Raw genomic sequence first — 26,445 nt, 5'->3', positions numbered from 1 at the left:
AGTCAGTATAAAAATGTCTCAGTACTCACCCTGGGACTGCTGTACTGGTGTGTGCTAACATGGTAAATATAACTAAAGAATAGCAAAATTTTGAACCCACCCTCAAAGGAAGGTGTGTGTGTGTGTGTGTGTGTGTGTGTGTGTGTGTGTGTGTAGATGCGTGTATGGAGGAATGAGGGAAAGCTTTCATAAGAAGGCAGCATTTGAGCTGAACTTTTAACTTGTATATGTATTTCCATATAAGGAGAAGGAGGTAGAGAGAAAGGAATTTCAGGCCTGTGAATGAGTTCACAGAAGTGTGAACGGGCCTGTTTGGGAAAGGTGATGGGGCACGATGCTTGGAATCGCCGGGGGCTATGGGGAAGGAGAAGTAGGTTGAGGCCAGGTTGTGAAGGACCTTGAAAGCCATGCAGAAGCACTGTTAGCTCACCTCTGTTCCCACAGGCAGCCCTCTAGCCAAACCTTATCATTGCGGGGCAGGCTTCAGGGTGGCCCTTACTGGGAAAACCAGTGCTACTGTCTTCACCCAGTCTGGGGCTGTCACCTGGTGAGGAGGAGAAGCTTCTCCTTAATTAAGAATGTCATGGCAGCCTCCCTGGCTCCATGGTGACTGACGCTGCCCGTCCGGCTGCCATGTGGCCGACGTGTCCTACTACGGTACATCATCTCCTAATTAACACGTCTTGTCAGGTCCAGCGGTTGGCTTCAGTAAACATGTTCCTAGCAGCTGTCACTGGGACCCTGTGTGGGGCCTGCTGCCTCATTAGCTCGAGAGAAGGGAGATGGTGCAGGCAGCAGGGCGGAGGGGGAGGGATGCTTTTTGTGGAGAGGGGTGTTGGCAGGCTGAGAGGGATGTCAGATGTTCAGAGAGAACTCACAGGGCCCAGTGGGCTTCTTTCCTTGGTGTGTGACAGGATGGGGGGTGGCGCTGTAGTCAGAATACTGGGCCGGGAACTGGGAGGCCTGTTTCCCCAGTCTGTCTCCCACCACCCAGCAGGGCTAGGTGTCCCCCTCCGTCCATATGTCAAAGCCCTAACTCTCAATGTGGTGGTATCAGAGGTGGGAGTTGGGGAGAAGAGTAGGTTCAGATAAGCTCACGAAGTGGAGCTCCACGCTGGGATTAAGAAAAACAAGATCCCTCTTTCTGCACACACGAAGGAAAGGCCACGTGAAGAGGGAGGGTCCTCACTGCGAATCCAACCATGCAGGCACCCTCATCTCAGACTTCCAGCCTCCAGAACCATCTCTGTTGCTAAATCCACATGGTCTATGGTAAGTCGTTGTAACAGCCCGGATGGACAAGCCAAAGCTCTATCCCAGCCCAACCTACCTCGTGGGCTTGCCGAGTGGCTCTAGTGAGAAAACAGACATTCTGAAGGGTAAAAGCCCTAAATACTATGAAATAACAAGTTTAAAGCACGGTTCTAATTTGGGGCTCTGGGGGAGCATCCTTTGTTCAGGCAAGATCAGGCCTATGGTATTTCTCTGGACGTACCTCACATATCTTTCCAGGGCCTCCTGCCTGTATCATCTCATTGCTCAATATATCAAGCCCTTGCTCTCCCCTCTTGAAGCCTACCAAACCCCCTCCCTCCTTGGAGGCCCCACCCACCTCACCTTCTCCATAAGAAGAAACATGAGAAAGTCCCAGAAGGAAATGCTCTCTTTCCTTTGGTTACCCTGGGCTCTGTGGGAAAGTCCACCTTCCAGTGACTTTGTGGACATACTTAGCCCACCCCCTACCCCTTGATTTTGAGGTCTAGACTCTGTATCCTGAGAGCACATAGTTGGCAGTTGGTCAAAGTCTGTTGAACAGGAAAAGCAGTATATCTCCTTCTTGCAGCTCTCACAGCAATGGTGGGTGGTCTCATGATTTTTTTCAACAATTTGTTCTATTTTTGGCTTTCCTATAGTCCTTCTGAGGTCTAATCTACATGTCCCTTGGGGCAGTGCATATTTGTTTCCGCTTTGTCTGTCCCTATCAGAAAATGGAAATTGGATTGCCATCCTCTCCCCCTATAGTGGGACAGTAACACTGAGCACTCTGTCTTCTTCCAGACTTTAGATTCCCTGAGTCCAGCCTGTAATCTGGTGCCAGTTGCCTGCCCCCAGCCCTGGCTCCCTGATAGGGTCTGTCCTGGATAAAGTCAGAGCAACTGCGGAGGTCACGAAAGTGTCTGGTTGTGGCACGGAGGCCGGCTTTCCCAACCCAGCAGAGGCATCCAACCTGTGAATCTTTCATAATGAGCATTTACGGGGCATATCCTGATGAATGGAGCCAGGAATGACTAGCCATGGAATGCGAGCTGAAGATTTTAATTAGAATGCCTTTTCGGTTTCCCCTTTCCTCTCCTTTGTCTCCAACCCCCCCCCCCCCCACCCCGCGGTGCATATTTCTTATTTCTGGACCAGGCCCATACAAAAGGAGAGCGTCTCCTATTGCCTTTGACTAGGTTGCTCTCTGAGGGATTTAGAGCTCCTCTTTAGCATGGGTCCACTGTGTTTTGACAGTGGTGGTTTGACAAAGGCTGTGCACACATGGGTGGGGGAAACCAGGAGTTCACTATGCTGCCTGGAGCCAAGCAGATGTCTGTACCCCAGGAAGCACAGCGGGGATCCAAAGAGCTCATGAGTAAGTGGCAGCTGCCAGCCTCGTGAGCTTTCTGGGGTGAAGCTCTGGGGTGAGGGCTGGGGGGGGGGACCAGCTGAGGGACTTCCGGGCCAAAGGGGTGTTTCTTGGGCCTCTCGTGACACTTTTCCTTCCAAATGGCTAAAGTGAGTGAGAAGCAAAAGCAGCTGCGAGAAAAAGGCTTTGTTTGCACTGCTTCCTCTAGGAGTGGAAAGGGTGCTGTGCTGGAAAATACCTCCTGTTTGCTTCTCCAGATCCATCCACCCTGCCCTGTGCCCTGGGAATCTGAACTGTGTGGACTTCATCAGTACGATTCCTTGCCATAGGCTTTGGATGGGATCTGGCCAATGAGGAGGCCTTGGCGGGACACTGGAGGGAAGCAAGACAATGAGGCTAGACTATTTATTCCAGTGAATCTTTCTTTGGGGGATCATGGGGGGATGGTCTGTCTGTCGACTGAAGTTCACAATTTCTTGTTAAGGAGATTACCTTATGAGATGCTCTCCTTCCTGGTTCTATTAACCACTCCCTTCCCTCCCCCCTGCAAGCATAGGGTAGTAAGGTCTGCCTCTCTTTCTAGCCCCAGGGTACTCTATCGTTCCTTGTGTAGTCCCTGAGCATGACTTCGGAAACAGTTCCTTTATTAATAAAGGACTTTATTAATAAGCTTTATTATTCTTTATTATTAAAGCATTTTAAAAATAAACTTTAATAACTTTATTAATAAAGGAACAGATGACGTGTGTCATCTGTTTTCTCCCAGGATCCTGATAGAATCACTTCCCTTCCAGGCCACTCCCTTTCGTTGGACACATTGTTAGAATTATCGTGTTTGCTTCAGCTTATTCCTGGGATGCCAGCTTTGATGTGGAACAGAATTCAAAGTCTTATTGGTGATAAAGGGCCCCATTTCCAGGTAGGCGAATTGGTTTTGGAAAGGCCCTGGTGAGTCTGCTCCCTAGGACCCAGTAATAGGCCTCAAACTGATCCACAGGTCTTTGTAGGGTGAAGCAGAAGCCTTGTGTGTGTGTATGTTGGGGGTGAGGTGGGAATGGGGCTCATTCCTCCCCAGAATGCTTTATGCAGACTATGGTGCTATTCTTGTTTATGGGTACGGCTACAGCATTTATGTCACTTGACAGGAATTTGAGGGGCATGCTCTGGCTTACTAACACTTGGGAAAGAACTGAAGCAGGTGTTCTAGAAATTGGTGAGAACCTCTCCCTCTCTCGTTCCTTTTCTCTTTAGTTTGCTCCCTGTTGACTGTGAAGACTGATCTCAAGGATTCTGCGAGGAAGTGAGTAAGAGCATTGACCTCAGGGTAGAAAAGACTCTATTGAGATGGAGCCTCTTATAAGGCCAGGCTTCTAGGACTCTTCTCATGAAGTGATTGGTTTACCTCCCTACCTCTCTCTGGAGCCAGCCCCTGAGTAGGGTTTCTGATCTTGGTTTAGCTGATTGATGGCCTCCTACAGGTGTCCCATTCCAGGACCTTGAACTTTTAAAAGCATGCCCCGCCCTCAGCAAAGGGGCTCATCTTTGACTCCTGACTGACCCTTTCGTTCGGTGATTTGGGTTGGTGTTCTCAATGCCACAAGGCCTGGACTCAGGTTACTCCAGCATCCACAGTAGCCTGACAAGGTGAACCTGTCCCTGCTCTGATGCTGTGACTGGCTGCACTGTGGGTCTGCTCATCCCTCAACATCCGTCTCTTTCTGTTCCACTTCTCCTAGTGGAGTTCCCTGACCGACTGGCAGAGAGAGAGGCACTTTCTCCTTGATGTGTCCTGCCTAAAATGTTAGTTTCCACCCTGCCCAGTACTCCCCACACCAAAATGTGGAATTGAACCTCTCTTCTTGTCCACAATGCCACAGCAGCTACTTCATCCATACTCTTCATTCAGGTGTCTGTACATTCAATCAATATTCATTCATCTGCTTATTCATTTATTCTTTTGCTATCGAGCAACCTCCAGGTGCCTGAATTTGCGAACATTATGTTATTCAATACTCACATACCTCTATTAGATATGTTCTTTTCTCACTGCCATTCTACACAGGAGGAAACAGGTGTCAGGGGTGGCTTGCTGAGGGCCACACAGCTGGTGAGTGTTGGAGCCAGGGTTTGAAGCAGGTAGTAAGACACTGGAACTTGTCCTCTCAAATCCCAGCATGATGTTTCTATTTGCAGACAATCTGAAATTGTTCCTATATAGAAGTAAAAGGTCCTGGGCAGATTCTCTCTCCTTCTTCCCCAAACCACACTTCCATCGGCTGTGCTCGGAGCAGGTATCACTGTGTGTGTACAAAGAGAGATGAGAAGTCTTGAGAGAGAAGGGGAGGAGGGGGCAGGTGCAGGTGGAGCCAATTCACCCTGAGATGATTTGCATCTGTAGCTGAAGGGAGTGCATATCAGGCTGTCACAGTCTTTTCCTGTATTGACATAATAACAATCCCTTACTTTTGTGTAGCACTTTGTAGCTTTCACAGCACTTGCAAATCCATTAGCTCGTTTTATCCCCACAACAATCTTGCAAAGTGGCAAGAATTGTTATTCTTACTTGCAGATGAGCAGGCTCAGGTGAGGTTACATAATTTTTCCCAAGTGGGGGATCCTGGATGAAAACCTGGATGACGGACTCCCGGTCTCATGGTCTGGGCGGTATGCCTCTATTTCTTCTTCATCTCGTTCCGATTTTGAGCCATTTGGGGGTAAGGCTGGCTTTCCAGACTCCCAGAAACCCCTCCCTCCTGGGCTCCATGCCACTTAGACTATATAAAGTGGTAGTTCTCAAATATCACTAGGCATCAGAATTACCTGGAAGGCTATCAGAGATTTCTGGGCCCCACCCCAGAGTTTTTGATTCAGAAGGTCTGGGAGGCCCAAGAGTCTGCATTTCCAGCAGGTTCCCAGGTGCTGCTGCTGCTGGTCTGGGGACCACACATTTTGGGAACCACTGATATCAGGCAATGTCTCATGGCTATTTAACCTGGGCTCATATTGTGGGCTAAAGAAATCCCAGACAAAGAAAGAATTGCCCCTGTGGGTCTGGGGTGAGAAATTCGTGTGCGTCTTGCTTCAGTGACTGACTGCTGTGTGGCCCAGAGAATGGGAAAGAAAACCTCAGGCTTTTTGGTTCATACACACAAAAGGAGAATGTCCACACATGAGATTATTAATTCATTGTTCAATTAAGTTGTGATCTCTAAAATTATCACAATATTTGGCTGGGAGGAAGGCAGCATTGAATAGCTTGTTCCACGTAATGTGTGAATAATGTAACTTTATTACTTTTCTCGCTAGTGAGTAATTGTGACTGACACATTGGCAATAACACAGATTACCTTCTTACCCTCCCCTCTCCCCACTCCCAGCACTGAGCATTTATTTTCTTATCTGCATCCTTGCTTGCTCACCCCCCTCCCTGCTGCCAGACCCCTTTCCCTGTGCTGCTTCTTTTCTGTTCTGCCTACAAAGTGGGCCTGTGAAGGAAGCAATGTTAGTGAGTGGGAGCACCACGTGCAGGCCCCTTGGCCAAACTGGAGGGAGACCTTGTAAAGCTTTCTTACATGTCCTTCTTCTTCACGTTCCATTTCTCCCAAGCCTTTTGTATGTCCACTCAGGGGCAGTGCACTACAGCTCAGCTGTCCACCTCACGACAGGTGTGAGCTGACCTTGGCATACACGCTATGCAGGGAGGCAACTGTTAGAGTGCTGTGGCAGAGTCTATGCATCCTGCCAAAGGCAGAATTATCTGTTTTCTTATTTTGCATACCTTTTTAAATACCTCTGAATCTAGCTTCTGTCTCTAGCTGGACAATTCTGGAAAAACATGTTATTCATCTGAGCCCCTCATTTCTGGCTCCCGGTGCTCTGGGCACTCAGGGGATGCAGAGATGTTGTCAGAACCCTGGACAGCTCCCAGCCCCCTCAACTGCATACTAGCTATAGGTGTGAGGAATATACTTATATAACTCCTCATTGGTCCTTCTTTCCCTATGATACTGAGATCTAAACGTTTCTAAAACATCACTACTTAGCTCTTAGGAGCAGCAGTTGGTTCAGCGTCTGACTCTTGATTTCGGCTCAGGTCATGATCTCACAGTTTGTGAGTTCGAGCCCCATGCTGTCAGCACAGAGCCTGCTTGGGATTCTCTCTCTCCCTTGCTCTCTGCCCCTCTCCTGCTCTCTCTCTCTCTCTCTTTCTCTCTGACCCTTCCCCCACTTGTGCTCTCTCTCTCTCAAAATAAATAAATAAATATTAAAATACCACTCCTTAGCTGTTAAACACCATCTTGTCTTCCTTTTAAATCATCCATCAGTACATATTTTTGTACCAGCAAATATATTTATTTAGGCAGAACTTGGGTGCTGACAACTTATCTATAGTGTAGACCTGTAAAGGATTGAAGGGATGGATGTGTCCAATAGACATTTGTTTCACATGGTTCAGGCATGTTCCTGCTGCAAGGTCCATGTTCAGACACCATTTCTAGTCTCCTTCCACCTTGTCAGCAAGTACAGTCTACTCCATGTGAATGAGACCTGGCCACAAGAGAATCCTTCTGTCTTACTCCGAAGGTCTGGTTTAGTGAACTGGCTTAGCTTCCTCCAAAGCTCCCGTTCAAAGGGAAAACAGTCTCTCTTTCTGGACTGATCCCATGTAGAAGGCCAATTTGCATGAAGACTCTATGTGTTGCCTATACTGCTCCATCAACAGGTAGGGTGGGAATAGACTTGACTTAACTTTCCCTTACTGAGTGGTGAGATCTACCAGTTGAGCATGTACTTTGTGCCAGACTCTGTAATAAGCAGTTGACATGAATTATTACATTTAGTCTTCACAGTAATTGACTGGGGAAGGTGGCTTTTCTTCCTCCCCATTTTACGGCTGGCCAGAGAAAAAGCCAGGAGTCTCCACTCCAAAGCCTGTGCTCATCACAATACTATAGTCGGTGGCCTCTATGGATGAATATCTGGCCTCACTCCTGATGCTTGGGACAACTCTGGGCCTAATCAAGGTGAAGCAGGTGATCGGCTCAGAGGTTGGGTGAGATGGGGAGGGTAGAACAACTCTGTGGAGTTGAGAGGAAGAACCACTTGAATGAGAGAGGCTGGGTGGGGAGGCTTTGTGTAGTAAATGAGGCTTTTCTCTTGGATCGCAAGAATTTAAGGGTTGCCTTCTTCTAACAATAGTACTACAGGAACCAGGCATCTTTGGTTAGACTTGCCCTGAGTAAACCCAGCAGGAATCAAAGCTGCCGCCAATCAAACTTAGTGGATAAAAATTCTCCCTCATCCCCCCCTCCTCATACCACATTTATAGCCTGCTCCTTGTTCAGGGAAGAATCAGATTTCCCAAAAAAGCCACCCTCAGCCCTGGGCTACAGGTCTGGCTCCTCTTGGTTATGGTGGCCCTCAATGTTGTTCTTTCCATTATGCCTCTTGCCCCTCTAGTCTTCCAAGAAGGGCTAATTTTAATATGGGGAGCAAAGAGGAGAGGGTCTATGCACTCAGCTTCTAGTTATAGAGGCTGCACTTAGTTAGGAAGTGGGGACCATTCCAGCTTTTGGACGATTGCTCCTAAACTCATCAGGAGTAATGCTGGGTTTGAGAATGAGCCCAAAGAACAAATCTCCTCACCGTAAAAGATGCTCTAAACCTCAAAGACAGAGGCATAGCCCCTCCTAGTCCATAGCAAGTCACTATCTCCAGTTTTTTTTCCCTCACTTCTCCCATAGAGGTTGGACTTGAGGATTACATTAGGGTTATAAGGAACAGAGAAGCTTCATCATTAAAATGGGTTGGGGGGTTGGGTGTATTCAAGGGCCACAGGAGAGGGAGCTGAACAGTGACCAAAGGTCTGGTGTAGGAGACAGTTGGAGGAGAAGAGACTGGTGGCTGAGATGTCCTCTCAGCTGGCCATTGTGTATCCACAGGGATTGGTACCCCTGCCAGATTGTGCAGAGAGAGCAGAGATTCTGGGTCAAAAGTTAGACAGACCTAGGTTTAAGACATGGCTTTGACACCAACTAGAGATTTGGCTAGGCTGTGAAACCTCTTGGGCTTCAGCTTCCTCACCTGTAAAACATGGATAGAAATACCTGCTCTCCCTACCATGAGGTTGGTGTAAGAGTCTAAAGAGCCAATTAGTGTAAAAAATACTTTGTAAAGAGCAGAGTGTGGCCCAGGCATGAGGTGTGAAAGAGAAATCCTGCCCTTCTCCTCTGAGACATCCTCCTTTGTTTCTCATTTCCAAGGTGAAAATAATGAATTCTGGGGAATAAACTTCGATATTTTTAAGTCACAGGAGGGGCCAGCAGGCCTCTAGGTAGTGAGAGGGGTTACTGTAGGAAGTGATGTGTCTCCTATAAGACTTGAATATCTCTGAGTCAAACTCTGCTCTCAAAAGCCAGTCCCCCTCCTGTGGCAGACATGGGAATACATCTCAGTTCTGCTACTTATTATTTTTATGACCTTGGGAAAAATCAAATAAAATTCTAAATTTCAGTTTCCATTTGTAAAAAAATAGCACTATCTTCAGACATCCATAGAATTATGACACAGGGTTAAATATGTAGACACAACGCATGGCATGTACTGACTACTCCATAAATGTGGACCATTATTGTTATTGTCATTCTTGAGCTAATTGTCTTTGCTTAATATGGAGAAAATACCCATTTCTAAGAGTTGGAAGGTTAAATGAGGAGGCATGTAAACAGCACCTGTGTGTCCTATAAATGGGTTGTCTTCTTTTTTCTCCCTTACTGTACTTGTTTTCTTGAGGGCCCAATAATGCCCAGACCTTGGAATTAGCCCTAACAGGAAAGGTAGATGGAGCCATGAATTATGTGGAAGCTCTGTATTAATACTGGGTTCACATTGCAGAATGTTGAGTATCTGCACCTCATCCTGCCTCCCAGGTCTTACTGCCCTCTTGTTCTTATATTGGCTTCTTGTCTTCTGTGTTGCTCTCTGGACCCAACATTTCTCCCTGCTGTGCTTCTACACCCCTTATCAGTGCTCCCTTACTAGTACTCCCTCACCAGGACTCTCTTACTAGTGTTCTCTTGGTCTAGGTACCTGACTGGGATCCCTTCTTTGCTGCTGGTTATGGTCTTGGCCTGATGGGATGGGCTCTTTGTGTCTCCCCAGAGTATGGGGATAACACCACAGTGGGAGTCCAGATAGCCCAGGCTTGGATTTAAATCCTGGCTTAACTGCTTACTGTGTGACCTTAGGCAAGTTGATTGATGTCATTGAGTCTGTGTCCTTGTCAGTACATTGAGAGTGATGCACACCACACCTTTTTCATTGCATTACTAAGCAATAAAAGGAGAGGTGATGTGAAGGTTCACATCTCTTTCTACCTACCTCCTACCTATTTCCCCTAGGAGGGTAGGTACTTAGTGAATACTAGGTTACCTCCCTCCTTCCTCTTCTTGTTCCTCCTGTGCAGAAGCCTGCTCAAGGGAGGGGTAGAGGGTAGGGTGGGGAGCTTGCTTTTTCTCTCAGATGACTCAGACCCCACTCTTCATCCCTCAGAAGATCACTCTCATCTCCTCATTGTACTCTGGAAAACCTAGATCCAGCCTCAAGTAGGATGTTTAGCTGGACCTATTTTTAGGAGTGGAAAACAGAGCTTCCTCATGGGTGTGCTGTGTTGATTTCCATATGGGCTGATTTCAGAGTAACTGAGAAATTTCAGTAATTAGCAGTAGCAGCATTAGTGAATCATGTTGAACCACCCTCTGCTCACTTCTCTCTTTTGCATGCTTTGGATGTCTTTGCTAAGACTGTCTTACCCTCCTCTGGCCCTTGGCCTCATGTTCTCACTGCAGATGCCATGTTTCCTGCTTAGCATGATGGGTCAGTCTCTGTCAGCCTCCTCCCTTCTCTTTTCTAACCTCTTGCCCAAGTCTCTGCCTACTTGTTTGCTTGGAACCCAGCAGGCACACTTAGCTAGCTTGTCCTCTTGCAAATCCCACCTATGGGTTTATTTCAATTCTTAGTGCTGGAAGAAAAGAACAAAAATGAATCATGTCTAAATCCTGAGGAAAATATGGCTTAGTGGTGTCTGGGCTGATCAAATCCTACTTGGAGAATGGGGACCTATTTCTCTCCCTAAGGCTGGCTACCCCTGAATGTTGGTCACTTAAAAAAAGGATAAAAATGCAGAGAAGGGTTTTCCTTACCAAAAACATAATCAGTGGCTCCAACATCTATCTGTTCATCCATCCATCCATCCATCCATCCATCCATCCATTCACCCATCTCTGTATTCAATAAATATTTACAGAGTGTCTACAATGTGCCAAGCCTAGCACTGGGCTTTGGGGACACACAGATGGTAGCTGGGAAGACTGACAAGTAAATCAATGATCACTGCATAGTGTGACACATGTTATGAGTGCATTGGGAGCATGAGGAGAGACATCTGAATCAGTGGGCAGAGAGGATGGCTTCTCTGAAGAATGGGACACTTGAATTAAAATTGAGGAATGAAGAGAATTTAGCTTGACAGAGTTTCCTTTCACTGGCACATGTGTGGTACCAGGATCCATAAGGTCCAGAATCTTTATAAAGTCTATACCTGCTCCAGTGTAGGGAGAACTGTAATGTACTGGGAATGTGGAGATCAGAACAGGAGTGATAGCTGACTTTGCTTTGGCATTCAGCATTAACTTCTCAGAATCATGAAACTCAGAACACTGAGGGAATATCACTTCCTCTTGACAGGATTTTCCTAAAACATGCCAGAGAGACTGAGCCAGAAACACCTGGCTTGTTCTTGAAGAATCCAAAGTTCCACTAATTTCCTTTTTCATTCCATCACCTCCTGTTGTTGGAAAACCTTGTTTGTCCTCTGGTTGCAGTGAAAGCCAATCTTCTTAGGAGCCAGAAACTCTTCATGTCTCACCAACCCTCCTTTTCAACTAAGCTTAAGACTACAAGAGTTGTTCTATATTCTATAGTGGGTCCGGCCTGGGCTCAAAGAGTCTAGGCAAGACAAATAATTACTGTCTGGATACAGAGCAATGTTAGCAAAAAGTGGAGACACTCAGATGAAGGGAAGCCATTTTGCCTTAGATGGACTGGAGAGAACAGCCCCACAGTCTGTGGAGAATTCCATCCTCTTTCTTTTGCCCTCACTTATCGTGCACTTTCTCATCATTGCAGTCATTTGGTGGCCAGTTGTGGTGGTCAGTCATGGTGAGTGGAAGCCCAGGCTGAGGGCTTGAAATTCACTCAGTGTAGGAATCTTGGTGAGAAGGCTGCCAATGTAGAGGACCATGGTACAAGAGAAGAGCCAAGTGGTGACTGAGGCATCATCCAGTCTCCCACAACTCCAGTGACAGAAGGCATAGGGTTTGGATATTGATTTATTACACATCTCCTTTTCTAGAATATATAAGCTCTGTTTTGCATACTACTGTATCCCCAGGGTCTGGGACAATGCAATTTAATGATTTTTTTGATGTTGTTGTTGGATCAGTTAAGAGTCTCAAGTAATATGAGAGGAATCTCCATGTGTCCTGCTGGTGTCGCTCAGTGTTGGGCTGTGTTGTTAAAGTCTGCAGTTTCTTTGTGACTTGGCCAGCCCCCAATCATCCCAAAGCCCAGTCAAATGCAACACTTCAGTGCTAATGGATCTGGAGACTAAAGCTCTGGAGGGCCACCTCTGTCAGATGAGATTTGCCTTCAAAGGCCACTGGCTCTGACCTTTTGATAACATTTAAGAAAAAGAAACCTTATGTATTGACTGAATCAGTTCTATCTCCAATGAAAGTCTAGACAGCTATTTGTATTTCTGTTTGAATTTTTTGGTCCTTTTCTTTTTCCACTTCTGGGTATGCATAAAGGAAAAAGAATTCCTTTGCTTGACCAAACCTAATTTAAAAGTTGTTTGTATTTTTTTTTAATGGAGCCCAATCCCTTAAGCCTTGAAAAGTAACCTCCACTGAGCTCAATAAACCATTTCCAATGTGGCAGCTTCTAATCCAGGAGAGTTTAGAAGGCAGATGCTAAACAACCACCAATTGTATCCCAGGACAGTTGCCGACAAGTCTCAGGGTTCTGCAAGCTGGAGATGTGATCAGCTAATCCTGACTCTATTCTCATGTCCGCTGTGCTAGCTGGCCTGATTTGTGCAATTAGTATTCTCCACAGTGTTGATTTTGTTCAAATATATTGGGCCCATCAATCACCCACTTTCCAACTCATCTGTCTGGATCAGTCAATTACAAAGTTATTTTTGAGCCACTAGGATTCTTGTGAAATAGACACAAGAAGGAGCTAAACTCATTTCAGGTTTGACCTCTGAGGCTGGGATCTGAGAAGGCTTAGTTTGCTTACACTTCATGGCCATCCAATCCAATCTGGCCTGTAGAATAGAAAGGCCGCTTGCTTAATTGGGAACACTTTAATATAGATATCCATTAACTTATGCTAAATTACAGTAAAACATCTATGGAGGAACTTGATGTGACATCTGCATGAATACTAAATAACTTCATTACGATCAGTACTGGGACAATGAATATGAAATGAACGTGCCCAGAGAAGACAATTAATCTCCCACCTTCCCAAGCCATTACTGTTTTATTTTCCCCCGCACTGCACTAAAAAAATAAGGCATAGAAGCTCTACGATTTTCTGAGACTATCACTTCCTTTCAGCTGCTGAGTGGTACCTGTGAGCTCCTATCATTTGTTGAGTGGAGATGGGCTTGGGACACCCTGAGGGATAGCCATGGACAACAGAGAAGTGGGGGTCCTAGGGTCCCACTTTGGTATGGGAAAGTCTTTTGAGACTAACTGAACACTACACACACACACACACACACACACACACACACACACACACTGAGAGTCGTCCTCATCTGGAACTAGCAAAACAGACTGTCAGTTCAGATTAGCAACATCAAAAGCATCCCAATCTGCTCCCTGCATACATTACATGCATAGATCTGAGGGAAGAATTTGGCCTCTGAATTAAGTCAGCTTTTCCTCCTGGGCTGCCTGCACCTGAAAAGTATGGCTAAGAAGGTCCAGCAGTCAGATAATACACCCCAGAGCACTTGGTCTGAACTACACAACTTGGTCTTAAAGATACACCCTCTCATATTACGTGATACTATTTCACAAAGGCTCTTTCTGAATCTCAGGGTGAACCACAGTGACCTTTTTTATTTATGACTATGCCTAAGTATGTGAGGAGTAGCCCGGGAGAGAGGCAAGTATGAAACAATATTTCTGAGTTCCCTACTCTGGTCATTTTTCCCAGGTCACAGAACTCTCTTCTTTGCTGGTTTCCCCTCCTTCATTTGACCTTTACAGCACCGTCCCTGGGCTCTGTCCTTGGATCTCTTCCCTTGGCCTAGACTCAAGTCTTATGGCTTTAAACACCAACTCTGCTCTGATCTGATGTCCTTCCCATTTATATCCATAGCCTGGACCACTCCCCTTAACTCCAGACTCCTATATCCAGCTACCTATTCCTCTTCTCTCCACTTGGATATCTGGTGGGCATCCCCAGTGTAACATGTCACAAAGAGAACTGATCTTCTCCCACAGACCTGCCCCCTCACTGTCTTCCTCATCTTTTAGATGGTGGTTTTATCCTTCCAGTTATTCAGGTCAGAAAGCTTGGAGTGGTCTTTGACTCTTCTCTTTCTTTCATGCCCACATCCAATCTGTCAACATAGACCGTTGTATTGAAATATATTCACAGACCAACCACCTCTCACCACTTCCTCCACCACCACCTGGTCCAAGCCACCACAGTTCTTGCCCAGATGACTGCTACACTCTCTTCATGTTTCTAAGCTTAGCAGGACATCTACTCCAGGCCTTGCCTCAGAGGAGCCTCTAAGTGGCTGCAAAGTTTTTCTCTGCCACTCTCATCAGATCAGGGTTCAGGGTCTCATGTGGAGTTTTACAAGTTTTGGCCACAAAGATCTGAGGTAAAGGGATACCTTTGATGTTAGTAACAGTAGGAGAGTACGAAATTGCTATTCCCACCTAGACTGCAAGCTAAGAAAGTTCCAGCCAGTGGGATATATCTCACCAAGACTCTACTCAACAAGAGGCTCCTGGTTTCTTTTTTCTGTTTTTTTTTTTTTTTTTTTTTTTTTGAGAGGAGAGGAGAGAGAGAGTGCACGTGAGAGTGAGCCTGGGGAGAGAAGGGGCAGAGAGAGAGAGAGAGAGAGCCCGGGGAGAGAAGGGGTGGGGGGGGGGGAGGGAGAGAGAGAGAGAGAGAGAGAGAGAGAGAGAGAGAGAGAATCCCAAGCAGTCTCCATGCTCAGCATGGGGTTTGATCCCTGATCATGACTCGAGCTGAAATCAAGAGTTGGACACTCAACTGACTGAGACATCTAGGCGCCCTGGGCCTCATGGCTTCTTATGGGGAGCTTGGGAGTGCATGATGCTGCACTCCATCCTTGCAGCTAGCTCCATTTCCCTATTACATAACAGAAGCCTCTTTGTTTCTCGTTCTCTCCTTTCTTCTCCCCCCTCCCCCAATATCCAGAATATCTACTATATTTAAATGATGGACACCATTTAAATATTAATTTACAGGATATTTGAGAATTCAGAGTAAGTCCAATTCTATATAGAACCATTTGATGCCCACTGAACTTCTCCCCACAAGTTTCCCTGCTTGGTTGTGCATATCCCCAGCTTCCACTCTTTGTTTGGGCTACAGTGTCAATTCTGCAGTTCTAAGTGGTGGCCCTGAAAAGGCCCTCTCTCCATTACACAAAAGGCAGGTGTCCAGTGGGGAGGAGTCTCCCTGTGAAATGTGCAGATGTCCTTGGATGCTTCAGATGGAGCCCAGGTCTCAGTGGGCAGCTGTAGGGACATTCATGGACAACCAAAGGCTGCTCTGCAAGGGGAAGATCTCCATACACCACAGGAACAGAAGGAATGCCAGCAATCTTGTTAGCACGTCAAGGAACAGATTTTGACAGATACTTCCCTGCTTTCTAGTACCAATGTCAAAATCCTCCCTGTGCTGGTCTCCCTGGGGTTGGTGATTAGTTCTCACTGTTCCCTCATCTGAGACCAGCAAGAGGCTCTGTTTGTGCCAAGCCTCCCTGTAGATACTATGGCTATGCCCATCCAGGCAAAGCATTCCTGGGAGACAACACTGAGTTTGCTTTAGGACTCCAACAGGGAACAGGGGGAGGATGAAATTGCCTCTCTGTGAGAGCAGATCACCCACCATGTGGCCCAGCCTGAGCTAAACTCACAGAATGTGAACTCTGCCCTCCTCTTTCTATTCCCTCCCTCTCCTCTGCCTTTTCCAAATGAACTCCCAGTCTATGAAGAATAGGTCTGACTTCCTTGGGTGACCACAATATCCAAGCTAACAGGGAATAGGCCATAAACAAACAACAAGTCTCAGAAAAGTCCAGAGAAACTGACAGGAAAAGTGGTTATGGACATATTGGGGTTTTAGGGGGTAATGACACAGATGGCGGTAGAATGGGACCAGAAAGCAGCACAGTCATAGTCTTTCAGAGGCAGGGGGATGACCGACATAGTGTTTTTATGTCCCTTCCAGGTTTATGACTTTGTATGTTAAAAATTCTAAATAGTATGCCAATTATTTATTAACTATCAAGCATCGCCTCTGTGTCAGGCTCTAAGTGAAGAATTCAAAGGTGAACTAAGTATGGTTCTGATTTCAAAGACCCTACAATCTAGAAGAGTAAAGAAAAAAGGGCATTTGGACATTTCTCCTCTCCTGCCTCCCTCTTTGTCTGTCCTCCTTCCCTCTCTCCCTCCCTCCCTCCCTTTTTTACTCTCCACCCAATGAAAGGCAGACTGTACTAAAGGAAGGGTAGCTCAGGGCTGATGTGAAAAGCAGAGGAATTAAGCTTGAAAACTGGCTCCACCACTTACTAACTCTGTGATACTGGGCAGGAAATTTAAACTCACTTAACTTCAGTTTTCTTCTTCATATAACAAGAACATCAATGATGCCTATCTCATAGGGTTCGTGTGAGGATTAAATAAAATAATATATATTAAATTTCTTCACACATGGTAGATAATTGGTGGATATTCATTGAACAAATGAATTATAAATAGAGAAATGTTAGGGAAACACAGCAGAGAGATCAACAGTTGGGAGGGACAGTATCTGTGATGATTTTGAAGGGTGAAGACAATTTTGACAGGTGTAGATGAAAAGCCATTTCAGGCAGAGGGAACAGCATAAGCATTGGAATGACTGGCCACACTTCCAGGAGAGGCAAGTAGCGGGAAGTAAGACTGAAAATATGAGTCGAGGTTATATCGGGGCAAGCCTTGATTGCTAGGCTAAAGAGTACGGGCTTGATCCTTGGGCAACAGTGAATCATTAGTGAAAGGAGTGGCCATGAGTCAGGAAACTCAGTGTGGCAATTAAAGAGTAGGATTGTGCGGGAAATTAATTGGAGACAGGGAGATGAGTTTGGAGGTAATAATAATCTCAGTGAGCTTAAATGAGAATCTTGACAAAATTGGTGATAGGAAAAATGAAGGAAAGGGAAACAGAGTTAACAGGAGCTGGTGACCAACGGGATGTAGAGAGTGAAGGAGAGGGAGGATCAAAGGTGATCCTGAGTATTTAGGGAGAGGTAAAGGAGAAGATCATGATGCCAACTATAGTTCATGGAACACAGAAAAAGCAAGAGTTTTTGGAAGAAGGTAATAAGCTATGCTCTAGATGTTGAGTTAGGAATCTTGCAGGAAGTCTTGCAGGGGTGATGACTGGCAGTGTGGGGGAAGGGTATGATTGAGAAGTGGCTAAAAGAACTCTTATGGGACTAGTATGTTAGGCTTGAAGTGGGTCCAGAGAACCCTGGCTCCTGAGAATAGGGGACTGGAAAACCAAGTAGGTAGAAGGGCAAAAAGGTGAAGAATTCTAGAGTGTTTGCAGCAGTTCAGGCAAAACCTGTGGTCGTTGGGTTTAGACTGAGGAAAGCCAGGGAGGGAAGTGAGAAAACGGGAAAGGGTGCAATGACTGAAGGCTGAGGGAACACCAGATAGCAGGTCAAGAGGGAGTGAGAAAATGGGTGAGGACAGACAGGGATTTTGACAACTGAAAATCTGAGTGTTTAGTAGCTCTGAGTTGTATGTTTCAAGATGCAGAAAGGGTAAAGACAGAAGTCACTGGAGTGGAGAAGCCTTGAAACTGAAGGAGTCGGGTTTGAGAGGACTGGAAGTCACTGAAGGTGAAGGAGGTGATGCCCAAGAGAGGGGAGGGCTAAGAGCTTGCTGCTCACATCCTTGAGGAAGACGCGGCCATGCCCAGAACATCTGTAGATGAGGTGAGAAGGACAGAGAGGTGGTACAATGGATGCAATTACTAGGGCAGAGAGCTTAAACCAAAGAGGGTCTGGAGAAAACAATACCCAGGATGAATTTAACGCTTTCCTACTAAATGCTTCAAAGAATTAAAGCCTTTGGTTGAAGGGTCAAAGGATACCCACGAAACAAGTAATAATCAGTAGGTTATAAAGACACCAAATAGGTCGAGTGCTACAATGTGTAGTGCTGGCCACATATAGCTCGAGTCTGGTGCCTTTGACCAGCCCACTTGATAAATGGCAAACATTCCAAGTCCCATGAGGCACCTTGCTGCCAAGAAGAGTCCAGTTACCCACCATGGAAGAGGTGGACCTGGGGTGCACCTTGAAGGAGGGGTAGGAACTGAAGGGAGAAGAGCACTCCAAATAGTGGGAGAGAGAATAAGTGAGAGGAAGTGGAATGAACAAGGCATATTCTGAAGCTAGCGTAGGAGGGATGCAGGCTGGGAGTTATGGAGGAGAAAACACTGGGACCAGAAGACGGAGGCACACACACTGATGTCATGAGAATTCAAAAGCAACGAAATATCCCCAAGTTGGTTTTCCTGTGGTCACAGGCTTGGGACAATTGAAGCATTTAGTTTTTACATGGGCCCCAAACATTCTCATCTATGATCCCCAGATACTGAAGACACATCTATCTCCTAGTATTTGCCATGTAGCCCTGCTGGTTAACAAGCCAGTCTTTCTCATTCTACTGTGAGCCACTGCAGAACAGAGAGCACCATCTATCTGGGCAGTCCCCTCAGTCTATAGGGCTCCATGCATCCTGCCAAGTGAGAACTCCACAAATATTTGTGGTGTGGATGAACCAATCAATGAGTAACAGTTGGGCATAAGTCAGAGGCTAGGTACTTAAACTGGGTGACGGTGCTTAGCCAGGGGCCTCCCACATCTGAATGGAATGCATCAAGGCACAAGGTGAAATCCTGGGTTTTTAAAGAAAAGAATCTAGGAAGGACTCTCAGAGCCTTTGTTAATTAAAAACACGAATAGCTCTTCAGGGAACATTCCCTGCCTTCCATTCTCTCTCCTTGCACTGAATGGCAGATAAGGTGGTATCTTTGCTTATGCTTTGGACCACATTTAATTAAATGCCTACATTGACTGCTTCCTCACATACCTTGTTTTATTTCCTTCCCTTCCTTCCATGCTAAAGAGGGCCAGGACTAATACTAATGCATATGCTGTTAAACCTTTTTAATTAACTTCAACTTCTTCCAGAGATTTATGTTTAAACAGTAAATTTTTTGTTGATACTCAAATACATAGGCGGCACTCAGAATGATGTATGAGTACTCTTGTCCTCAAAATGATTCCTCATGAGTTACCACCAGAGACGTTTTCATGAGCCTCTTTTATTAAAATAATAATACTCGGCAAAGCAATAATGCTTTACAACCGGCAGCTAATTAACCCACTCCCCCCCACCCCCACCTCCCCAGGTCAGCATTAGCATCTACAGGTTAGCGATATGATCGCCCAGTGGGTCTCTCTCGTACCTTAGGGTCAGCACTGAATCCGTCTGGGTTTGTATCCCAGCATCTGTGAGTAATGATTTTCATTTAAAACACATCTTTGTTCTCGGACTGTAGCCCCATCTATTATTTTCGTTATTTATTTTGTTCTTACTTAGTCCCTTCCCTGTGCCGAGTATCGGTATGTTTGATCTGCAGTTGACCTCCCCAAACAGAATTTAGCCATGCCTCGAAAAATCCAATGGACTTAAAAACTCTTGCTTAATTGCAAAATCCATTTATTTTCCTGTAACTCTAAATCTGTGCTCCAAGTATTTTTAATCATGACGTGCGCTGTCAATTGTGACCGCACCACAGCAATACTCTGCCAACAAAACCAATCTACCTACCCAAGTTCCCGTTCCATTCTTCATGTTGAAACAACACTTTTCCCCACCAGCCGATGCAGTTACATTCCATGTTGTACCATCGACGAGCCAATTATTTCAATTTTGGCATCAGATTTAGAAGAGGGTTTAATGATCCTCAGTAGTATAAACTGAATTTTTATTCCTACAGCAATTTAGTAATGATGATGACATTTAAGCACTTACAAAATGTTTCTCATCTTCCCACCACTGACAAACAGGAGGCCAGATGATCATTTAAGACACTTCCCTGCGCAAGTCCAAAGGAGACCTCAGCCTCAGCACCATTTTGCAATAATTATGCAACCCAGACTTACCCCTGCAATGCTGCCAGGGGCTACGGGGAGAAAATCCCCCAGACCCAGGACCTACCTGCTGGGGGTTCAGTTGGAAGTCAGAACAAAGTCCCGGGTCTTGCACACCTATCTTAATTAACTCATTTATTCACGTATTCAACAAATATTTAATGAGTTTCTACGAGGTAAGGAAACTCAGCCCCAGGAGAGAGACTGAGTTGTATGAGGTATGCCCTTTTTCTTCTAATCAAATTCAACCCCAACCCTCTAAGTGAGACCCAACTTATTTGAATATTTCATTTATGCACATGTTTACTCCCTTCATTCAGCAAACATTTACTGGGCACCCTCTAGGTTTAAGGTGCTCTTCTGGGAGCCCTAAAAGTTTACCAAAAAAAAAAAAAAATCTAATCTGTCAGCAAATCCTGTTGACTCTTTTCAAAGTAAACTCAGAATCTGACCTTTCTCACTCCCTACTGCTAACACTGGGCCAAGTTATGATAATCTTGCACCTAGATTATTTCCAGAGGCTCCTCACTGGTCTCTCTGGTTCTACCCTTGCCTCTTGACACTCTCTTCTCAAAACAGTAGTCCAGGAAATGCTTTAAAACTGAAGTCCAATGGTGCCATTTCTCTGTTCAAAACCACCCAGAGGCTTCTCATCTCAGCCTAAAAGCCAAACCTTTTTCATGATGTACATCACCCTACACGGTCTTGCTTCCTTGTTCCCTCTTTACCTTCATCCTCTACTCTTCCTTTTGCTGCCTCTGCTCCAGTCACTCTGGCCTATTTGATATTCCTCAAACATGCCAGCCATGCTCCTGCCTCAGGGCCTTTGCACTTAATGTTCCCTCTGCCTGAGACATTCTGCCCTTAGTCATGCACACGGTCCAGTTCCTCACTTCCTTCAGGACGATGCTCAGTCATCGGCTTGTCAGGGACAGACCACCTTATTTAAAATCTGCACCCCACTCTTACACTGTACCCCCATCTCCATAGCGTTTACCTGCTCCTTTTTCCTCTATAGTGCTAATTCCCATTTGATATATATTTATCTTGCTTACTTGTTATCTTTTTGTCTCCTCCTCCAGAGCATTAACTCTCTGAAGACTTAAGACACTTGTCTGTTTTATTGACTGATGTATTAATGCCTAACACACACATATTTAATAAGTATATGTCATTTTTATAGTCAGTATGTGTAATAAATAGCACTGGCCTAGTCTTTAAGAAACATAGGATCAAACAGGAGCTATATCTGAAAATAGTGAGTTCTATTTTAAGAAAGCTAGACGTAAAAAGCTATGGTAGTTTAACCGGTAGAGAAGCACCTAGGTGGCTTATTTGGTTGAGTGTCCGACTTCGGCTCAGGTCATGATCTTACGGTTCGTGAGTTCGAGTCCCGTGTTGGGCTCTGTGCTGACAGCTTGGAGCCTGGAGCCTGCTTCAGATTCTCTCTCACTCTGTCTCTCTCTCTCTCTCTCTCTCTCTGCCTCCAACCTGCTCATATTCTGTCTCTCTCTCTCAAAAATAAAAAAACTTAAAAAAAAAAAACAACATTGTAAAGGGTAGAAAATTTTCCTGGTTGGATGGGCCTGAGAAAATCATGGCCCTGATTTTACAATCATGGTCCTGTTGAGTATTGGAAAACAGCTGGAATCTACATTGAAATTTCAGGACAAAATAGTTCCCTCAACTGGATCAAGGATGGCTTTTGGGAACTGGTGACCGTGTATGATGTGCAGGGTTTTTACTGGGCCTTGCTGGCTATTCCAGCTGGGGATCCCTCTCTACCCTCCCCAGATCTCACACACAAACCCTAGGGAAACTCAACTCCATGTTTCAAGCACTGAATGTTTCTCAGGTTTGTGTTGCTCTTTACAGATGTCAGGGGAGGTGTCAAGGGATGCAAAGGCAGTGTGATTTCTAATGGCTGATTGTGACAGGACGTGTCAGGTGAGTGCTAGGTACCCTGGAGTCTAACTGGATCTTGAGGATAAATCTCTTATTTTGGTAGCACTTTAAAATAAGTGGCAGCGGTTCATGCATAATTACTTCTGAATTATCTAGGGGATTCATCAGGTTTGATTATAGATGCATAATGAATTTACCAAATTTGTGGGTATTAGGGAGATATTAATTCCATAGGAAACCTCACAATTCATTCATGTGCCATTTGTTTTCAGTCCTTTTTTGATAATAAGCTAATTAGTTTAAATTATTTGTACTTGTACAAGGTCTTGAAACACATATAAGGAAGGATTATACCAGAGAACCCAATAAGTGGGAAGCTTTGGAGGCAGCATTAATCGTGATAAAGGGTTCAAAAAGCAGTAGATGTTCAATTTTCCCATTTGGGGTGATAATAATAGGTCTAATCATGACACCTCCATAGAGTCGTGGGAAGTCCCTAATTAATGTTTTTGAACTCAGATGTTTCAAAGAAGGTGGAGGGAGTCACTATGCCATGGGGAGAATGAAGCGGAAAGGGAAAGTCGACCCTGTTGTAACAGCAAGGTCTTATCAACTCCGGCCAGGAGGAAGACAGGTGTATGTGGTATCTGATCCGTCTGGAGGATTCCTGTAAGACGGACCTAAGGTTCTGGGAGTCGCTGGCAAACTGGGATTTTGGTTCCTCAGAACTGCGGGATTGACTTCTTCAGGCTGGGAGGTTTCCATTTTCAAATGGAAAAGGACACCTTTGTTGCACTAGAGCCATAATCATCAAAAATACTGAGGCCTTTTAGTTCTTCACGTGGAATTAACACCCTCTGGCCAATGAACCTGGGCTGGAGTCTCTGTGGGTTGGTGGGCAGTAAGCTGCGTCCCTTAGGTCATGAGGAGAAGCCTAGGCAGGAGAGGGCAGCCTGGATCAAACTTACTTGGGGGCGGGGGTCTATGGCAGTAGTCACCATCACTACCATACCTTGGGCACACTGCAAACGTCAGACACAGTGCTAGGCACTTTACACACACCGTATCATTTCATCCTCCTAACAGCCCCATGGCGTGGATGCTCTCATTGCCTCTGACTTTGCAAGTCAGGGGACTGTGGACAAGAGGTCATGTAACTTGCCCGAAGTCACCCATTCAATCAGTACACAGGGGGGGCTGGAACTCAACAGGATGTCTGATTCTGAAGCCCAGCCTCCTGTATGTCTCCCAAACATCAAGGCTGTTAATACAGCCCCATCATTATGACCCCTATTGTCATTACTCCAAATGGAGAACTCTGAAGAGTTACTCTTTTTTGGAAACCTTAATCTCAGATCTTCACTCTACAGGCAATCCACCAGGCCAGAGGCCTTTAGACTTTCGTCCCCATTGTCCTCTTCCGTGGAACAGCAACAGAAGGACCAGCTACCTCACTGATCTCCTCCTGCTATCAGAGAAAGCTCCACAGGGGTTAATGCAAAAAGAAGTTCTGCTTTGGATGAGACACCAGTTTAATTTACATTTGATTAAAAAGTCATTCATTCATGCATCCGGCAGCCGGTATTTGTTAAATGTCTCTTACACTCTTAATTGGGTTTTGTTGGGGGGAGGGGAGAAAGGGATCAGGTATAATAAAGCTTATGCCAGACACCTTGTTTATAATTTTCTTGGAAAGAATATATGTGCACACCTGAAAAGTTAAGTAAACAAGGGAGTGATGGAATAACCAGGCAACTGAGAGATGCCATGAGCTTTCTATGATGGTCAAATGGAGGAGATAGCACCAGGGCCTGGTCCAGGGAAGCTTCTTAGAGGAAGCAGGGTGTGAAGTGCTCATGGAAGGGTGGTCTGGGACAGGGCAGCAGAGGGCCCTAGCTGGACCCAGCCGGGAAGCTAAGCGCCGGCCTCAATCGGTGACTAGGCATTTCCCTGTGGAGGTGGCTGGGGGGTTACTCTCTAGTGCCTCACTTCCTTCCTGTAAGATGGACATAATGACACATCACAGGGGTGCCATGAAATTCAAGTAGGGAAATGGATATAAACCCGCTGTCACAGATGTAAAGTATAAGGCAAATGCCAGATATCGCATGACAGAAAGCAACTCCAGAGGCAGGCATTTTACACACACGAATCTCCAAGTGCCACAGTTGAGCTGGAGAACTCTGGACACTGAGGCCCAGCTCTGTCCTGGCAGCATGGAGGCGCCATGTTGCCGGCTGGGGCAATGAAGGAGCCAAGCTGGAGAAGCTGGGAGAGATGTGATAAGGCCAAGGCCTGATCCTGAAGGTTCACTGACTCGACAGGGGGTGTGTAATGAGACCAGGAAATGAGAAGTAGTAAGAGGAAGGGAGGCCCTTGACGCTTCTCTCATCTCTTGTGCTATCAAATGGAAAAGGACACCTTTGTTGCACTAGAGCCATATTTAGTTATACCAAAAAGGGTAGTTGAAAAAATATCTTGTAAATGCCTATATCGGGATCCAGGAAGGAGTTATAATGTCTCCCCACAGGGGAACTGCCTTCAGGGTAAGGGGCCCTGCGTCTTTATTATTTCCTGCCACACCAGACCCACAGCCCAGCACTATCTAAACCTCAGTCATAGTGAGGCCACAACCTTCTGTTCTAGTGTTTAAGGTCCTTGCATCTTCCTACCATGGACCTCTGGTTCCCAAGGGAGCCTGGACATATTAATTTCTCCTCTGAGAATCTCTTGCACTGTCCTTGGATCTCTGTACTCAGTTTCAACAGGCTGATGAGTGAGGCCCATGGTTAGGACACTTGGCCCGGCGTGGGGGCTGGGGCCACCTTCTCTATTGGTGATACTGGTTGTTTTGCTAAAAGCTGCCGAAGGATGTTTTCTCCTTAGCATCCAGGACTTTTGTTTTTTTTAATGTTTATTTATTTTTGAGAAAGAGAGAGAGAGCGAGAGCACGTGCAAGTGGGGGAGGGGCAGAGAGAGAGGCGAACAGAGAACCCCAAGCAAGCTCCACAATGTCATGACAGAGCCTGATGTGGGGCTCGAACTCACGAACTGTGAGATCATGACCGGAGCTGAAGTCGGACGCTTAACTGACTGAGCCGCCCAGGCGCCCCCAGGAATTTTACTTCAGAAATAGGGTGAAAGATCAGTCTCGGGTAGATGAGTCTAGAGGGTGTAAGCTGAAAGGAATTTTTTTTTTCAACATTTATTTTTATTTTTGGGACAGAGAGAGACAGAGCATGAACGGGGGAGGGGCAGAGAGAGAGGGAGACACAGAATCGGAAACAGGCTCCAGGCTCTGAGCCATCAGCACAGAGCCCGACGCGGGGCTCGAACTCACGGACCGCGAGATCGTGACTTGGCTGAAGTCGGACGCCTAACCGACTGCGCCACCCCAGGCGCCCCTGAAAGTAATTTTAAGTGAGTGACAGGCCCTTTTTTCCCACCTCTGCTTATCATGCCTCTAAACTGTTGAAGGATGGTTAGAGGATTGGTCTTTGTGGGAAGACCTCCGAGAAGAGAGTTTCCACTGAGGAGAGACGACCTGTGGTCACTTTTAAAGGCGAAGAGGAGTTCGAGACGAAGCTCCACTGCTTCCGAGAGATGTCCTTCTCTCGGGCCACCTAAGCACACGATGGCCCCCAAACCCCCTTAGGCGTCTGTCTGGAGGGGGCGTTTAAGCTTGTGTCTCCCACCGGACAGCCACACAGCCTGACGCTGCAGGAGGCCTGAGCCCCTCAGAAGCACAGACTCTCGACGCTTGAACTTCAGGGCCATCTCTACTCTCTTTGCCTTCCACGCTGCATCATTGCGTTTAAGTCTGGAGCGTCTGAAGGATTTGCTTCTTTAAAGCGTTCGCCTCCTCTCCTTACATATTATTACTGACCTTTTATGTGATAGGACGGGGTCTGCAGAGGGCCATTCATTTGCCCCAGGTTATGGTAACCCCCTGCTCTCTCCTGGCCTTTTGAAACAGGAGGCTAACATGGACGGATTTTAATTGGAATGGAAGAAGGCACCGAGGGACGTTCCCAGCTCAGCCGCTGGCAGAGACCGTGCTACATGGGGGTCTCACCCACAGCGGACAGGTGGTGATGAAGCACATCTGTCCGTCTCCTTGTGTTGATGGGCTGGGATTTAGCATCTCTGCCAAAGATTTGCGACGGGAAAGGGAGAAGGCAGGGTGCAAGGTTGGGGTACAGGGAGAGAGGGTGAAGGGGGGAAATAGTCACCTAAGTCAGGATAATTTTTCCTGACGTCAAAGCCTCATCCAGGAGAGCTTTCGCTGTTGCTTGCTTTTATCCAGAAAACAATACGAACGGCACCTCTCCAAATCAGGTCACAGCTTGCGAAGGCA

At 46.2% G+C, this 26,445-nt stretch overlaps 1 protein-coding gene across 5 annotated transcripts in view; it reads right to left on the bottom strand.

Annotated features, from left to right (window-relative positions):
- KIRREL3 (kirre like nephrin family adhesion molecule 3) overlaps positions 1 to 26,445 on the bottom strand; it is a 554,399-nt gene that overhangs the window by 191,544 nt on the left and 336,410 nt on the right. The window lies entirely within an intron of this gene.

This window comes from Puma concolor, chromosome D1 (assembly GCF_028749965.1).
Source record: "Puma concolor isolate L17-30 chromosome D1, mPumCon1.1.hap2, whole genome shotgun sequence".
Lineage (NCBI taxonomy): Eukaryota > Metazoa > Chordata > Mammalia > Carnivora > Felidae > Puma > Puma concolor.
This window is presented reverse-complemented; position numbering and strand designations above follow the sequence as displayed.